The sequence below is a fragment of the Balaenoptera musculus genome, chromosome 9 (genome assembly GCF_009873245.2).
Source record: "Balaenoptera musculus isolate JJ_BM4_2016_0621 chromosome 9, mBalMus1.pri.v3, whole genome shotgun sequence".
NCBI lineage: Eukaryota > Metazoa > Chordata > Mammalia > Artiodactyla > Balaenopteridae > Balaenoptera > Balaenoptera musculus.
In genome coordinates, this window is record NC_045793.1 from 3459458 (window position 1) to 3476726 (window position 17269).

Sequence of the window (17269 nt, forward strand, 5' to 3'; positions counted from 1 at the left end):
TTATTCTTATCTTATCTGGAGTTTTTATTAGGAGTGGTTGATAAATTTTACCAGATGGCCTTTCAGCATCTTGTGATATAATCATAAGTATTTTTCTGTTATTTTGCAGTTGTAATTAATTTTGTTGATTGATTTCATGACATCATTGTCATGATTAGACCTTACTTGTTCAGAGCACATTATGATTTTGATACATGACTGAATTCTACTTGCCAATATTTTATTTACAATTTTTGCATTTATGCTCACTAGTGAGATTGGTGTATAGTTTACATTTTGCATTATTTAGGGCTATTTAGTTATCAATAACACAATTTTTTAATAACATTACTCTGACTTTAAAAAATATTGGTCTACATATATGAGGATTCCGTATATATATATATATATATATATATATATATATATATACATACACATATATAAAACTATAGGCCTGTTTCTGGTGAGATGCATAACTAAACGGTTGTGTCTTGTTTTCTTGTACTACATAAATATGTATGTGATTAGGAATGCAGAGAAAGAAAGGTGGCCACTGGTGGGAGAGAGAGAGATAAAATGATAGAATGCTCCAAATTATCAAGTTATAGAAGGTAAATGAGGAGTACAAAGCATCAATATATCCATAGGCTGTTTTGTGAAAACAATCTCCTCATAAAGGAAAAAAAAAAAACTAAATACACAAGATTAGTAATGATAAAACAAAAGCCAAACACTGACAAGATTAAATGATTTCTAAGAGGACACTTTGTTGTTTTTATTTGTTTTTTTTTTTTTTCTGGAGCATCAAGTTTATTAACTAGAATTGGAAGAACCAAGGAGTTCTTGGAACAAGAACTATCCCCCTCCCCCACCAACACGGAAGACAGAAGAGTGGGGGAGGGGAGACGTGCCCCAGGAATGACAGTCCAGTCTCTCAAGTTTCACCCAGGTGGGGGTTGAGGGGCATACCTGCAGCCACGGTGGCCTTGCTTTCGGTCGCCCGGGCTGCTCCGGACCATCCTCTGAGCTGGCCAGGGTCTTGGATACGATGCTTCTGAAGGCCGTGCAGAGAACACACTCCTCTTCCCCTGCACCGGGCCCCAGGGAGCGCGGCGGCCTGACCTTCCTGCCTCGGTCATCCATGGGGTTCACATGGGCTCACTTTATTATGACGCCTCATGCTGGGCAGCTTGCAACAAAGATGTTTCAAAACAAAGTTCCAGATTCTCCCAGCCACCCCTTGCTTTTTCTGGCTCTGGCCAGAGACAGTGGATGAGGACACACTCTCAGGCCGCCCAGCGTGGGAGGACACACCCAGGGGGCAGCTGCTTCCCTCTGGGGCTCCAATCCTGCTGCTGCTGGAGGTGGATGTCCCAGTGCCACACTGGGGGGCTGGGCTGGGGGTGGCAGTCCTCGCCTCCAGGCTGGGTGGGGGACAGGCAGACTCACCGGTCTTCTGCCCTGCCTGCTGGTCTTCCTGCAGCGGCACATTTTTTCTGTGGTAGAGCCACCTGGTTTGCAGGGAGGACACCACAGGGCTTGGAGAAGGCTCAAGTTCACTGCCACTGAGGTCCCCGGAAGAAAAGGGCTTCACAGTTATGATGGAGACCTCCACCTTGGGTTTCATGGCGCTCACACTGCCTGTCCCAGTGTCCTGGATCTGGTCGCAAGTCAAGCCCGGAGTCCTCACCATTGTCACCTCCAGGTCCTCTTCACAGGGTGGCTGGAGTGGCTCCTTCTGGCCCATGTTGACCCATGGATGCCTCATGAGGTCAGGTAAGGTGCCTCTGTCACCGGGGTTGAGGGCAATCATTTTTTGTAACAGATCCCTTATCTCCAAAGACAGATAAGGTGGGATGGGGTACTGCCCTTGTAGGATTTGCTTCCGCAGCTCCTGGAACTCTCTTCCCACAAAGGGCTGGGACCCAGTTACCATGGTGTACAGCACTACTCCCAAGCTCCACACGTCCACCGCCGGGCTGCTGTAGCTCTGCCCCAGGAAGAGTTCCGGGGCAGCATAAGGGTGTGTGCTGCAGGTCGTGTCCAGTTGGAAAATGTCATCACACTTGTTGCTGAGGCCAAAGTCTGTAAGTTTGATATTCATCTTGGAATCAAAGAGGAGGCTCGGTGGCTTCAGGTTCCGGTGCACGATGCCCCTCCGGTGGCAGTGCTGCAGGGCGGAGAGCAGCTGCTGGAACGGGCCTCGGGCCTGCGCCTCTGTCATACGGCCATGGGTCTTCAAATAGCGGTACATGTCCCCCCCACTGAGGTACTCCATCACCACAAAAAATGTCTCCTCTGTGTCAATCACCCCCAGCAGTTTCACAATATTGGGGTGATTCAGAGCCTTCAGACTGCACCCTTCCCGGAAAAGTGCCTGGACACTTGAGAAGCTCTGACGCCTTTTCTTTATGACCTTCACAGCCACCTGTGTCCCGGTCAGAATGTGCCGGGCCAACTTCACTTTACCGAAGGTGCCTTCACCAATGGTGTGGAGGATCTGGAAGTCATCAATATGAGCCTTCTTGCCAGCAGATTTGGCTGTGAGGCCCTGCATCCTGGTGATCTGCTAACTACACTGACTGACAGCACTACCGAGCAACGCTAACTACGCTAACTAACAATGCTAACTGTACTAACAGGGCTAAGTATGCTGTCTCTACTAACAACGCTAACTACGCTAACTGTACCAACGGCGCTAACTAGTACTAACTACACTAACTATGCTAATTAAGTATTAACTATACCAACAATACTCACTATGCTAACTGTAGAAAGAACAATGACACAAATAAAAAAGAGTAGAGAAAAGAGAAACGAAAATCAACAAAATGGCAGAAACAAGGAAAACTCAAGCTAACTGTAGGTCCAAGGCCGTCAGGTCACCAAAAGCAGCTTCCTGGGCTCTAAGGACCAAAAACCTGGGCCCACCTTTCTCTTTCATAGGGCTTTGTGAAGTACATCACAATGGTGCACTCTGAGGTCAGAGCAAGAAATGGACCCATCACCGCTGGGGATACACCACAGTGGTTTTCTCACTTTTTGAGTTCAAGGCCCCTTTACACTTAGGAAAAAGGATCCCAAAGAAATTTTTCTTTACGTGTGTTATTAGATATTGGTATTCACTTTGTTATAAATAAAAATCTGCAGGATACTTCAGTGGCCTTTTTATTTCTAGTTTGAAAATGTGTAATAATTTTAGAGACCTCATAATGTCTACACTTGAAATGTTCAATTCCTTTTCCTTAAATTCTGGTCTCAAAATAACGTTACAACTTAACTGACTTCACGATACTATACAAAATGTTCTGTTGCATAAGACATGATACGGTACATTATGAAAGTCTATGAAGCTGAGAGAAGGTTTGCCAGGAAGGTCATTGAGCAGATTTCTCATCAGGAGCCTCGGAGGCCAGATGGCATGACTCAATGTACTTGAAGTGTTGAAGGAAAGAAACCGTCAACCAAGAATCCTATATCTAGCAAAACTTTCCTTCGAAAATGAGGGAGAAATCAAGACATTCCCAGTTAATCAAGAGTTGAGAGAGTTCTTAACCACCAGACCCGCCTGCCACAGGGAGTTCTTCAGGTTGCAGTCAAGGACCCTGGACAGTAGCCCAAAGCCTTATGAAGAAATAAAGACCTCTGGTAAAAGTAGACAGACGGGCGACGAGAAAAGCTAGTACTGTTGTAACTTTGGTTTGTAGCTCCACTTTTTGTCTTCTATTTGATTTAAGAGACTAATATATAATAAAACACACACATACAAATCAAAAAAAAAAAAAAAGATCACCTCTTCACCTAGAAAAGTTACTTCACCCCCACTTTAGCCTAACTTTGGGAATTCCCATCAACAACATTCTTCTTTCCACTGTAGGAAGCAACACTGCCAGAAGCTATGGCAAGCAGAGCCTCTTCTAAAATGCCTTTGATGACTGCAGCAACATGGATGCAACTAGAGATTATTAAGCGAAGTAAGTCAGAAAGCGAAAGACAAATACCATGTGATACCACTTACATGTGGAATCTAAAGTATGGCACAAATGAACCTATCTATGAAACAGCAACAGACTCACAGACATAGAGAACAGACTTGTGGTTGCCAAGGAGGAGGGGGGTGGGAGAGGGAAGGGCTGGGAGTGTGGCATTAGCAGATGTAAACTATTATATATAGGAGGGATAAACAACAAGGTCCTACTCTACAGCACAGGGAACTAGAGTCAATATCCTGTGATAAACTGTAATGGAAAAGAATATAAAAAAAGAATGTCTATATGTGTATAACTGAGTCACTTTGCCATACAGCAGATTGGCACAAGATTGTAAATCAACTATACGTCAATAAAAACAATAAAATAAAATAAAAAATGCCTCTGATGATGTACACAGCACCTGCTCCTGCTGACTACCTCTCTGCAGCACCCAACACTGTGAAACCCCGCCCCCAGCTGAGGTCACTCCAGTCCTGTGTCTCCTTCCTTTGTCCTCTGTCTCCCACCAGCGTTTCTCTAACAGAAACACAAAGAACTGCTGTGTTTTCACTCAGTCTCACTGTTCACGTTCCCACGCTTGATTTGGGCATCAGACCTGCAAGAGTTCAAAACTTACTGGGTGGTAGAACTGCCATTTCTCTGCCTGTCTCTCATTATAAAGAACTTCTCTGAAATTCTGAATTCACTGGTCTGGTCATCCATTCACCAGCAAGTATCTAGGTACTGGGGTTAAGAGCTAGGAATGAGATACAGTTGTTAGTAAAGAAACAACAAACCCCAAATGGAGTCACTTGTGCTAAGTCCCACGTCAGCAAACCAAGACTTAATAGCTAACCTAACTGCAGTTTCAGCCCCTCTCAGGAATGGGACCTTACACCAATAGATCTGGAATTACCTGGTCAGCACTAGAGGGGTGACCCCTCACCTTCCCCCAAAAGGAAGGTGACCCTGCCTGAAACAATCCACTCTTAGCTAGAAACTTCCCTTTTCTGCCCCCTCCTGCCTGTAAAGTTCTTGCATTTTTTACAGCTCCGCAGAGCTCCTTTCTACTTGCTCAATGGGATGCTGCCTGGTTCATAAATCACTGAATAAAGCCAATTTGATCTTCAAATTTACTCAGTTAGAATTTTATGTTTTTAATACAGTGATGAGCAAAACAAATAAAAAGAGAGGCATCAAACTCTTCGGAGAGTATATCCCATTATCCCTCACACTCTTGGAAGCCTGGGTCAGCAGAAATGGAGGAGAGCCAGTGACAAGAAAAAGCCTCTTGAAAACCAAATCAGAGGTCCTGAAATACTACAGACTTACTTGTACAAGTGGGTGGGAACAAGCAGAGAGTAGCAGTTGTTTATTACTGTACACTGTAATCGAGGGAAACATTTGGAGTTCAAGAATAGAGATTTAAAGACGAGATGCTAAAATTCATAACAACTTGTCCAAAACAGGCCAGAAAACATTAAGTTTTCGCCTTGTTTAAAAGAAGTCCTAAGTAAAGGGAAAACCAAATATTATGAAAAATTTTGGAGACATCTCACACACCAACCTTCCCTTTATTTGAATTACTTCATTATCATTACTTTAGAGTTATGTACACTCATAAAAGTTCATTTATTCTGAGTTGAGAAGTCCATTTTATCATCATGTGTATTGTGCTTACATTTTAAAATCAGAAACAACTTCCCCAAGATAAAACTGATTCTTCATCTCTTTTGGCTTTACTATTCCAAAATAGATGAGGTGACTTGGGGTATTATTTTTACCCTATGTTGATTTGCCTACCTTGTAAAGGAGCAAGGAACTTTTCCTTCAACCCTTATTTTCCTAGTGATTTGTTTAAAATGAAAGGTAAATATGTGTTTGTGGGCATATAAGTGTGTGTACAATCATTTTTATATAGAGATTTATTATCTCTCAATTTATTTTGTACAAGAGATTTGTCTCAGAAAATCAGTGTCTTCTTCTTTTTTTTTTTTTCACGATTCATATCTTTAATACTCTCTGAGAGGCAAGTGAAAAGCAACAATGGATTTTTAAAAGGACCATGTCTGACACATGTCTGACAACACTGAGAGTGGGGGAGGAGGGAAGTTAACCAGCTAGCACAGTGCCTTGCATGTAGTAAGCACTGCAACATTTGTTAAATTGCAATGACTTGAAGTTGAAGATCATGATATATATATATATTTTTTTAGATTTTTAGAAATTTCACGTAAAGTCTGAAACATTTATATTAACATATTTCCATAAAAATAACCCAATGAAAGTTTAGTATTAGTTGTTTTGTTTGTTTGTTTTTTTATACTGCAGGTTCTTATTAGGCATCAATTTTACACACATCAGTGTATACATGTCAATTCCAATCGCCCAATTCAGCACACCAACATCCCCACCCCACCGCAGTTTTCCCCCTTTGGTGTCCATATGTCCATTCTCTACATCTGTGTCTCAACTTCTGCCCTGCAAACCGGCTCATCTGTACCATTTTTCTAGGTTCCACATACATGCATTAATATACGATATTTGTTTTTCTCTTTCTGACTTACTTCACTCTGTATGACAGTCTCTAGATCCATCCACTTCTCAACAAATGACTCAATTTCGTTCCTTTTTATGGCTGAGTAATATTCCATTGTATATATGTACCACAACTTCTTTATCCATTCGTCTGTTGATGGGCATTTAGGTTGCTTCCATGACCTGGCTATTGTAAATAGTGCTGCAATGAACATTCGGGTGCGTGTGTCTTTTTGAATTACGGTTTCCTCTGGGTATATGCCCCGTAGTGGGATTGCAGGGTCATATGGTAATTCTATTTTTAGTTTTTTAAGGAACCTCCATATTGTTCTCCATAGTGGCTGTATCAATTTACATTCCCACCAACAGTGCAAGAGGGTTCCCTTTTCTCCACACCCTCTCCAGCATTTGTTGTTTGTAGATTTTCTGATGATGCCCATTCTAACAGGAGTGAGGTGATACCTCATTGTAGTTTTGATTTGCATTTCTCTAATAATTAGTGATGTTGAGCATCTTTTCATGTGCTTCGTGGCCGTCTGTATGTCTTCTTTGGAGAAATGTCTATTGAGGTCTTCTGCCCATTTTTGGATTGGGGTGTTTGTTTCTTTAATATTGAGCTGAATGAGCTGTTTATATATTTTCGAGATTAATCCTTTGTCCATTGATTCATTTGCAAATATTTTCTCCCATTCTGAGGGTTGTCTTTTCGTCTTGTTTATGGTTTCCTTTGTGTGAAAAAGCTTTGAAGTTTCATTAGGTCCCATTTGTTGATTTTTGTTTTTATTTCCATTACTCTAGGAGGTGGATCAAAAAAGATCTTGCTGTGATTTATGTCAAAGAGTGTTCTTCCTATGTTTTCCTCTAAGAGTTTTATAGTGTCCAGTCTTATATTTTGGTCTCTAATCCATTTTGAGTTTATTTTTGTGTATGGTGTTAGGGAGTATTCTAATTTCATTCTTTTACATGTAGCTGTCCAGTTTTCCCAGCACCACTTATTGAAGAGACTGTCTTTTCTCCATTGTATATCTTTGCCTCCTTTGTCATAGATTAGTTGACCATAGGTGCATGGGTTAATCTCTGGGCTTTCTATCTTGTTCCATTGATCTATGTTTCTGTTTTGGTGCCAGTACCATATTGTCTTGATTACTGTAGCTTTGTAGCATAGTCTGAAGTCAGGGAGTCTGATTCCTCCAGCTCCATTTTTTTCCCTCAAGACTGCTTTGGCTATTCGGGGTCTTTTGTGTCTCATACAAATTTTAAGATGATCTGTTCTAGCTCCGTAAAAAATGCCATTGGTAATTTGATAGGGATTGCATTGAATCTGTAGATTGCTTTGGGTAGTATACTCATTTTTACAATGTTGATTCTTCCAATCCAAGAACATGGTATATCTCTCCATCTGTTCGTATCATCTTTAATTTCTTTCATCAGTGTCTTATAGTTTTCTGCATACAGGTCTTTTGTCTCCCTAGGTAGGTTTATTCCTAGGTATTTTATTCTTTTTGTTGCAATGGTAAATGGGAGTGTTTCCATAATTTCTATTTTAGATTTTTCATCATTAGTGTATAGGAATGCAAGAGATTTCTGTGCATTAATTTTGTATCCTGCAACTTTACCACATTCATTAATTAGCTCTAGCAGTTTTCTGGTGGCAGTTTTAGGATTCTCTATGTATAGTATCATGTCGTCCGCAAACAGTGACAGTTTTACTTCTTCTTTTCCAATTTGTATTCCTTTTATTTCTTTTTCTTCTCTGATTGCTGTGGCTAGGACTTCCAGAACTATGTTGAATAATAGTGGTGAGAGTGGACATCCTTGTCTCGTTCCTGATCTTAGAGGAAATGCTTTCAGTTTTTCACCATTGAGAATGATGTTTGCTGTGGGTTTGTCATATATGGCCTTTATTATGTGGAGGTAGGTTCCCTCTATGCCCACTTTCTGGAGAGTTTTTATCAGAAATGGGTGTTGAATTTTGTCAAAAGCTTTTTCTGCATCTATTGAGATGATCATATGATTTTTATTCTTCCATTTGTTAATATGGTGTATCACATTGATTGATTTGCGTATATTGAAGAATCCTTGCATCCCTGAGATAAATCCCACTTGATCGTGGTGTATGATCCTTTTAATGTGTTGTTGGATTCTGTTTGCTAGTATTTTGTTGAGGATTTTTGCATCTATATTCATCAGTGATATTGGTCTGTAATTTTCTTTTTTTGTAGTGTCTTTGTCTGGTTTGGGTATCAGGGTGATGGTGGCCTCATAGAATGAGTTTGGGAGTGTTCCTTCCTCTGCAATTTTTTGGAAGAGTTTGAGAAGGATGGGTGTTAGCTCTTCTCTAAATGTTTGATAGAATTCACCTGTGAAGCCATCTGGTCCTGGACTTTTGTTTGTTGGAAGATTTTTAATCACAGTTTCAATTTCATTACTTGTGATTGGTCTGTTCATATTTTCTGTTTCTTCCTGGTTCAGTCTTGGAAGGTTATACCTTTCTAAAAATTTGTCCATTTCTTCCAGGTTGTCCATTTTATTGGCATAAAGTTGCTTGTAGTAGTCTCTTAGGATGCTTTGTATTTCTGCGGTGTCTGTTGTAACTTCTCCTTTTTCATTTCTGATTTTATTGATTTGAGTCCTCTCCCTCTTTTTCTTGATGAGTCTGGCTAATGGCTTATCAATTTTGTTTATCTTCTCAAAGAACCAACTTTTAGTTTTATTGATCTTTGCTATTGTTTTCTTTGTTTCTATTTCATTTATTTCTGCTCTGATCTTTATGATTTCTTTCCTTCTGCTAACTTTGGGTTTTGTTTGTTCTTCTTTCTCTAGTTTGTTTAGGTGTAAGGTTAGATTGTTTACTTGAGATTTTTCTTGTTTCTTGAGGTAGGCTTGTATAGCTATAAACTTCCCTCTTAGAACTGCTTTCGCTGCATCCCATAGGTTTTGGGTTGTCGTGTTTTCATTGCCATTTGTCTCTAGGTATTTTTTGATTTCCTCTTTGATTTCTTCAGTGATCTCCTGGTTATTTAGTAACGTATTGTTTAGCCTCCATGTGTTTGTCTTTTTTACGTTTTTTTCCCTGTAATTCATTTCTAATCTCATAGCGTTGTGGTCAGAAAAGATGCTTGATATGATTTCAATTTTCTTAAATTTACTGAGGCTTGATTTGTGACCCAAGATGTGATCTATCCTGGAGAATGTTCCATGCGCACTTGAGAAGAACGTGTAATCTGCTGTTTTTGGATGGAATGTCCTATATATATCAATTAAATCTATCTGGTCTATTGTGTCATTTAAAGCTTCTGTTTCCTTATTTATTTTCATTTTGGATGATCTGTCCATTGGTGTAAGTGAAGTGTTAAAGTCCCCCACTATGATTGTGTTACTGTCGATTTCCTCTTTTATGGCTGTTAGCAGTTGCCTTATGTATTGAGGTGCTCCTATGTTGGGTGCATATATATTTATAATTGTTATATCTTCTTCTTGGATTGATCCCTTGATCATTATGTAGTGTCCTTCCTTGTCTCTTGTAACATTCTTTATTTTAAAGTCTATTTTATCTGATATGAGTATAGCTACTCCAGCTTTCTTTTGATTTCCATTTGCATGGAATATCTTTTTCCATCCCCTCACTTTCAGTCTGTATGTGTCCCTAGGTCTAAAGTGGGTCTCTTGTAGACAGCATATATATGGGTCCTGTTTTTGTATCCATTCAGCCAGTCTATGTCTTTTGGTTGGGGCATTTAATCCATTCACGTTTAAGGTAATTATCGATATGTATGTTCCTATGACCATTTTCTTAATTGTTTTGGGTTTGTTTTTGCAGGTCCTTTTCTTCTCTTGTGTTTCCCACTTAGAGAAGTTCCTTTAGCATTTGTTGTAGAGCTGGTTTGGTGGTGCTGAATTCTCTTAGCTTTTGCTTGTCTGTAAAGCTTTTGATTTCTCCATCAAATCTAAATGAGATCCTTGCTGGGTAGAGTAATCTTGGTTGTAGGTTCTTCTCCTTCTTCACTTTAAGTATATCCTGCCACTCCCTTCTGGCTTGCAGAGTTTCTGCTGAAAGATCAGATGTTAACCTTATGGGGATTCCCTTGTGTGTTATTTGTTTTTTTTCCCTTGCTGCCTTTAATATGTTTTCCTTATATTTAATTTTTGACAGTTTGATTAATATGTGTCTTGGCGTGTTTCTCCTTGGGTTTATCCTGTATGGGACTCTCTGTGCTTCCAGGGCTTGATTAACTATTTCCTTTCCCATATTAGGGAAGTTTTCAACTATAATCTCTTCAAATATTTTCTCAGTCCCTTTCTTTTTCTCTTCTTCTTCTGGGACCCCTATAATTCGAATGTTGGTGCGTTTAATGTTGTCCCAGAGGTCTCTGAGACTGTCCTCAGTTCTTTTCATTCTTTTTTCTTTATCCTGCTCTGCAGTAGTTATTTCCACCATTTTATCTTCCAGGTCACTTATCCTTTCTTCTGCCTCAGTTATTCTGCTATTGATTCCTTCTAGTGTAGTTTTCATTTCAGTTATTGTATTGGTCATCTCTGTTTGTTTGTTCTTTAATTCTTCTAGGTCTTTGTTAATCATTTCTTGCATCTTCTCAATCTTTGCCTCCATTCTTATTCTGAGGTCCTGGATCATCTTCACTATCATTATTCTGAATTCTTTTTCTGGAAGGTTGCCTATCTCCACTTCATTTAGTTGTTTTTCTGGGGGTTTTTCTTGTTCCTTCATCTGGTACATAGCTCTCTGCCTTTTCATCTTCTCTATCTTTCTGTAACTGTGGTTTTTGGTCCACAGGCTGCAGGATTGTAGTTTTTCTTGCTTCTGCTGTCTGCCCTCTGGTGGTTGAGGCTATCTAAGAGGCTTGATGGGAGGCTCTGGTGGTGGGTAGAGCTGACTGTTGCTGTGGCGGTCAGAGCTCAGTAAAACTTTAATCCACTTGACTGTTGATGGGTGGGGCTGGGTTCCCTCCCTGTTGGTTGTTTTGCCTGAGGCAACCCAACACTGGAGCCTACCTGGGCTCTTTGGTGGGGTTAATGGCAGACTCTGGGAGGGCTCACGCCAAGGAGCACTTCCCAGAACCTCTGCTGCCAGAGTCGTTGTCCCCACAGTGAAACAGAGCCACCCCCCGCCTCTGCAGGAGACCCCCCAACACCAGCAGGTATGTCTGGTTCAGTCTCCCCCAGGATCACTGCTCCTTCCCCTGGGTCCCGATGCGCACACTACTTTGTGTGTGCCCTCCAAGAGTGGGGTTTCTGTTTCCCCCAGTCCTGTCAAAGTCCTGCAATCAATTCCCACTAGGCTTCAAAGTCTGATTCTCTAGGAATTCCTCCTCCCGTTGCCAGACCCCCAGGTTGGGAAGCCTGACGTGGGGCTCAGAAGCTTCACTCCAGTGGGTGGACTTCTGTGGTATAAGTGTTCGCCAGTCTGTGAGTCACCCACCCAGCAGTTATGGGATTAGATTTTACTCTGATTGTGCCCCTCCTACCGTTTCACTGTGGCTTCTCCTCTGTCCTTGGACGTGGGGTATCCTCCCTGGTGAAGTCCAGGGTCTTCCTGTCAATGACTGTCCAGCAGCCAGTTGTGATTCTGGTGCTCTCGCAAGAGGGAGTGAGAGCACGTCCTTCTACTCCTCCATCTTGGTTAATCCCCGATCCTCTAAGAGGACACTTTGTGCACCTCTAGGGGAACATGTATTAAACAAAATAAATGGACAACTGTAATCTCACCCTCCCTAGTCAATAAGGAAGAGGGGAACTCGTGGACGAGGTAGCACAGCCTGCACCTGGGCCTCTAATTCGCCTAAAAATCATTTCCTTTGGCATCAGACAGCCCCAGGTGCCACTCCCAGCACTGCTTGTGAGAGGCAGAGAAAACCTGAACGTGCAGTCGCTATAGAACAGGAGCAAGAGGATGAAAGCTCAAGCACTGAGAAAAGCCTCCAGACGGTTTCACAAGCTGAATCCTCTCTAACCTGGAAAATGGGTCATTCTGTGCACTCAGGTGCAGCAGCATTTCTGCAGCAGGCCTAGCTGACGCACTATTTTGCACCAGGCCTAGCTGACGCGCTATTTTGCATCTGTAATCTTTATTTTAGGCACCTGCAGCAGCCTCCAGAAGCAATCTTGTGGTACGCGACGGTGGACCGCAGGTGTGAACACACCGCTGCAGCTGGGCACCCTTCTCAGTCGTGGGATGCTGGCCTCAGTTCCCTCTGGAGCCCTGTGGGCACAAAGGCTGCAGCTGGATACTTTACGCAATTTAGAAATAATTTTGTTTGGAATTAGACAAAGCTGAGTTCAGTTCTCAGGACTCCCAGCTCCCAGCTACGATAAAAAGTTACTTTAACCTCCATAAACTTCAGCTTTCTCATCTACAAAGCAAGAGTAACAAAGTACTGCTGCTCACAGGATTCCTAAGGATTTCAATTAAATAAGATGATATACGTACAGTGTCTAGGATAATTCTGGTTGCATCGTAAGCACTCAAATATCAATTATTAGCTGATTTATCCTGCATAAACCTTGCAGCATCCTCTTCCTCAAAGTATCCCTGGTTTTCCACTCCACCACGCCTTACTTCTCCTGACTTCGTGTCTCTGAAATTGCCACTCTTCCCATTAACAAGGGTCAAAACCCCCAGACAACACAGACCACTGCTGCAGTCTCACTCGCCTGCACACAAAATGTCGCCATTTGTTCTCAATTCTACCTCCACACTCAGACTTATACCCACTCCACTCCCCGCTTTCCTGCCTTCATTCAGGGACTCATTCCTCTTCACCTGGACCTGAAGCAGCCCCTGGGGGCTCCTTGCCTAGAATCATTCTCTTCTCCAAATCCCCTTTCATACTGGTCTGGAGTTACTTTCCTAAAACACACACTTGTCCTCGAAAAACCTATCCACTCCAATTTCCTACAGAGTAAAGACGAGCCCGCTAAGAACAGTACTTGATGACTTGCTCTTTTTCCTGGGCCTTTAAGCCCCAGCCTTCCGAGCCCCTCCCAGTCAAGCTACACCAGGTCAAGACAACTCGCTACACGGTCTGCCCATGCACCTCTGTCACTCTGCCTGTTCACGCTGCCAGGGCGCCATTTCCCACTGGTCTCCAGACTGCAGTCGCCTTCCAGGGGCAGCTGGGATGCTCCCTCTTCACACCCTCATCTGCTGTCGACACCAATACCCTTCTCTTCTTCCTCACCTCGTTCCCATCCCATACGGGACCTCAACTCAGAATATATTTCATTCATTTAGATCTTCTGACTTCCTTTAGATCTGGGCTGAACGCTTCCCAGGAGTAAACGTTGTGTTTTACGAATCCTATTTCCACCCACCCATCTCGTGCAGCCCAGGGCCTTGCTCGGAGAAGGCTCGCCCTTAATGTCAAATGATGAGATGCAGGTGTGACAGCACAGCGGCATCAGGCCACCCCCTCACCTAAAGAGAACAGCATGTTTTGGGCCAGAAAGATCAAGCTGCTACTTTATTTCTTTTCAGGTCTTTTAAAGACACAAGTATAAGATATTCTACTCATGTACTTTAAAAATTAAAAACATGGGGGAGGGAAGGATTGGGAGTTTGGGATTAGCAGATGCAAACTAGTATATACAGGATGGATAAACAACAGGGTCCTACTGTGTAGCACAGGGAACTATATTCAACATCCTGTGATAAGCCATGATGGAAAAGAATATGAAAAAGAATATATATATGTGTAACTGAATCACTTTGCTGTACAGCAGAAACTGACACAACACTGTAAATCAACTATATTTCAATAAAATTTTTTAAAAAATAGAAAAAAAGAAAATAATCATTTGAAAATGATTTGTCCTACTTACAATTTAAAAAATTAAAAGCAATAGCCTATGAAATGAAAATGAGAACTAAAATAAGTCAAAGATACTTTTGTGTTTTGTTCTATCTTGTCATATGAGAAGTAGGCAAAGAAAGGGGAGAAAGAGAGGGGACAAGAGTAAAAGAAAAAAATCAGGAATAAAATGAAAGCGATCATCTGAGACACCAGAGGAAAACAGAAAAACACAGAGGGACACAGAGGATGGGCAGAACCATGTAGACACAGAAACAAATACAGAATACAGAGAGACAGTGTGTACCAAGGCTTTCTACAGCATTCTTGCAAAAGACGTTGACTTTTTAGGCCACCATTTTGTTCCTGGACTGAGGGGGTTTGAAACCCTGAGGCCAGTCTGGTCAGAGGCCAGGGCTTGTGGTCAACTATGGGGACAGGCCAGCTGCTACCTGCCCCACCAGCCAGATTTGGATCTGTGAGAGAATTAGGTCTCGCTGCTGCCAGACCTTCCAGTTTTTCAAGAGAAGCCAGAAATCTGGATGTTGAGTTTGTAAAAAACTACTCTGTGGGCCAAATAAAACATTTCAATGGGCACCATTGGTGCCAGTGTTTACCCTCTGAATTACGGACAAAAACAAGGCTATTCCTCTTTCCTCGCTCTAACCTGGGTGCCAAGTGCAGTCAGCCTGGGGTGGAAATGCTCGCTGGGCACGGCTGGTGCCACCACAAAGGCTGTTCTAGCTGTGGGTCTGGCAGCATCAGTTTGGGGAAGAATATGGTTGAGATTAGAAGCACATCTTCCGGAGGTCCTCTGTTGTTTCTCTCCTGGATTCTGGAATGGCTCTAATCATACTAGTAATTATGTCCCTCCCTGTGAGGAGTCAGAATTCATTAATTTTTAGAGAGTGAGATAAAAATTCAAATTCTTCAGGCTAATGATTGTATAAAATCAGAGAGAGAAATTAGAGAAACAAAAAGGCTTTTTATTTAAATGTTAATCTAGTAATTTAAATAAGTAATTAAAACAAGTAGATTAGTAATTAAACAAGTAAAGACATAAAAAGTGAGAAAACCTGACATAAGCATAATGACAGGATGCTTTTTTTTTTATTTACTTGTTTTCTCTTCCAAGTGTTTCCAGGAACCATCTACAACTCTTACATATTCATCAATGGAAGAAGTCTAATGTCTTTGAAATGTGAGGCTGAATTTTTAAAAATCTGATTAAAATTATTGAGTAAACAGCATTGGAATAGTAATTATGGAAATCATCACACACACTGGAAAATAATACACAAAATTTCACCACCTAACAAGACAAGCTACTGTCAGAGATCAATGTTCACTTCCCAGCCTTTTCAATGAACATAGATGATGTTGACAGCTGTTAACTGAAGTGTATTATTATTGTATTCTTCTGTGTCTATTTAGTATAACATCATAAATATTTTTCATATTACTTTATAGCCTTCATAACTATTATTTTAATGGCTATATCATATTTTATTTATTTTTATTTACTTATTTCTTTTGTTTCAGGTATTTTTCACTGTTTTTAAAAACTTTCTAGATAATTTACTTATGAAAAATTCCCTGGAATGAGTCAAAAGACATAAATATTTTTATTAATCTTGAATATATTGCCAAGTTGCTTTCCCAGACACCTGGAACAGTTTAAATAATACAGTGAATGACTGTATCCATTGTACCACTCCTTGTTACCGCTGGTATTATCGGTAAAGAGGGTGTATAAAGGATGAACATCACAGGTAACACAGTGGGCTATACTGAATGGGCCTGCTGGGTCAACAGCTCGTGAAGTGGAGGTCAAGCCACAGTTGTTTGTGGACCATCTTGGTTTCCTCATCAAAGAAAAGAAGGGCTTGAATTACATAATCTGCAAAGACTATTTCAGCTTTAAAAACTTGAATCTCAAGCAAAGGCTAACACTTCATCCTCCAGAGAATTTTTGGTGTATTATATTTTAGAAGGATTGGAGAGATGACGGTAAGTTTCTGTATGAATTACAGCCCCTGAGAAATCAATGTCATTAAGTCCACTGTAAATGCACTTCTGGGGGCAGCGGGGGAGAGGGAGGGAGGGAGGAAGGGAGAGAGAGGGAGGGAGAGAAGAGGAAGAAATCAGTGGGGTGGTGTGGCAATTTCTTAAAATAAGACAGAAGTGAAGTTTGCCACATTGACTCTTCCTTTTACGAACAATTTCTCAAGCGTGCAATGCTGTTTGAAAGCATTTTTCCCACAGTCAAACTTCTTTCAAAATTGGAGTCAATCCTCTCAAATCCTACAGCTGCTTTATCAACTAAGTTCCTGTAATATTCTAAATCCTTTGTTGTCATTTCAATAGTCTTCACAGCATCTTCACCAGGAATAGATTCACTCTCAAGAAACCACTTTCTTTGCTCATCAATAAGAAGCAACTCCTTACCTGCTCAAGTTTTATCATGAGATTGCAGCATTTTAGTCAACATCTTCAGGCTCTACTTCTGATTCTAGTTCTCTTGCTGTTTCCACCACATCTGCAGTTACTTCCCCCACTGAAGTCCTAAACCCCTCAAAGTCACCCATGAGGGCTGGAATCAACTTCTTCCAAACTCCTGTTAATGTTGATATGTTGACCTCTTCCCACGAATCATGAATAGTCTTAATGGCATCTAGAATGGTGAGTTCTTTCCAGAAGGTCTTCAAGTGACTTTGCCCAGATCCATCAGAGGAATCACTATCTATGGCAGCCACAGCCTTACGAAATGTATTTTCTTAAATAATAAGACTTGAAAGTCAGAATTACTCTTTGATCCACGAGCTGCAGAATGGATGTGTTCACAGGCATGAAAACAACATTAATCTCACTGTACGTCTCCATCAGAGCTCTTGGGTGACCAGGTGCACTGCCAATGAGCAGCAGTATTTTGAAGGGAATCTTCTTTTCTGAGCAGTAGGTGTCAACAGTGGG

The 17269-nt window shown here is 41.3% G+C and overlaps 1 protein-coding gene and 1 long non-coding RNA gene across 6 annotated transcripts in view; one reads left to right on the forward strand and one right to left on the reverse strand.

Annotated features, from left to right (window-relative positions):
* Nucleotides 1–17269, reverse strand: part of DPP6 (dipeptidyl peptidase like 6) — a 1079206-nt gene that overhangs the window by 333456 nt on the left and 728481 nt on the right. The window lies entirely within an intron of this gene.
* LOC118900823 lies at nt 1620–3943 on the forward strand. Its single transcript, XR_005021232.1, has 2 exons — nt 1620–1758; nt 3860–3943. It is a non-coding gene; the product is annotated as an uncharacterized LOC118900823 (long non-coding RNA).